The sequence below is a fragment of the Aphanomyces invadans genome (assembly GCF_000520115.1).
Source record: "Aphanomyces invadans strain NJM9701 unplaced genomic scaffold supercont1.5, whole genome shotgun sequence".
In the NCBI taxonomy this organism is placed as follows: domain Eukaryota; phylum Oomycota; class Saprolegniomycetes; order Saprolegniales; family Verrucalvaceae; genus Aphanomyces; species Aphanomyces invadans.
In genome coordinates, this window is record NW_008580150.1 from 1,556,130 (window position 1) to 1,557,559 (window position 1,430).

Below are 1,430 nucleotides of genomic sequence, written 5' to 3' on the forward strand. Positions count from 1 at the left end.
AACTTTTGCGTCTGAAACAATTTGAATCTTAAATAATTGTTCACATCGAAATCTATTTCACTTTGGTTGGAAACCCAACTCAATTTGGTCGGGAAAAGGTGTAGAGCGATTTTGCAAATCGTCCATACACTACCTCTACACTACCGTACTTTACGACTCAATGTTGAAGTGGTACATGGCAAATTGAGGTTCCTTCGATTTGAATATTATTGGCAGGTGAAATGTAATGGTAAAGATATGTGTTGTTGGAGTTTCGCGAGAACACAATCGGCATATCATGGATCCGTCACGTTATTTGATATATTTTTTTCACATTACAAGTCGACGACTTCAACAATGTTCATGCTCACGAGGGCGTCATACAAAGTATCTCCACGCCGTCCATCGCAATATCACTCCCGTCGAAAGCAACAGGAGAAATAAAATCAGAGCCCTCAGGACAGACTAACTTACACTTCGTAAATTCATTGACGATATTGCATGATGGAATGCTCGACCAGGCTTCATCCACTCACGACACAATGTCCGAACGGCTTGGACGTAGAGAGGCAGGCTTCGATACTCCAGGAACGTAAGAAAGAAGACTCTCACTGATATGACTGATCCATCGCTGGCGCAACCTTGTCTTCAAGGGCCTCATCCACGCCATGTCTGCTGGCTGACAAACAAAAGTAAACGACGGCGGCACCTTGATGAGCTCCACGTTGATTGACTCGGCGTATGCCGCGACCCCGGCAGTAAAATGGCCCGAAAGCGAATCCCATATCAGAAGCACTCGTTTGGACATGTTTTCTCGGGAACCAAAGTGATGACGTAAGAACTCAATCGAAAGCATGCCGTTCCACCAAGCAGCAGGGTTGCCGTAAATCCGGGCTGTGCTGCGATCCATCAAGGACTTCATTTTGGGCCTGAGCTTTGGTCCAAACCCGTGACGCAGCGCAACATTTTCGGTCAACACATCGACGTCCTCCACGACAGGAGTCTTGAACACAAGGAACAGGGGATACTTCGTTCCCTTGTAGTCACCAAGTATCATAACTGTTGTCCGCTCGCCACCGCCTCTGCACTTGACCCATACATTTGAAGCACCTTGGTCTTTCACTGTCCGCTTGGAAATCATCTCGTATTGAATTGCTGTTTGATCCGCGTTGTACACAACGTCCGACCCGTACTTGATCATGAGGTTCCGAACTTTGCAGAAAACGTGGCGACAGCAGCAGCAGTCTCCGCTGGAGTCTTCTGGAATTCGCGGGTGACTGCCCGGTCGACAAGAGCGTTCAAGGGCATGAAGCGAGTGCACCAAGACGAGGAGGCCTTGAAGTTGGGGTGGTTGTTTTCAAAGAATGGTGCGACGTCGAAGGCGCGCAAGGTTAGCATTTCCCGGGTGATGAGCAGTCCGTCAGTGCGCATGGTTTGCACCCAGTTCCAGA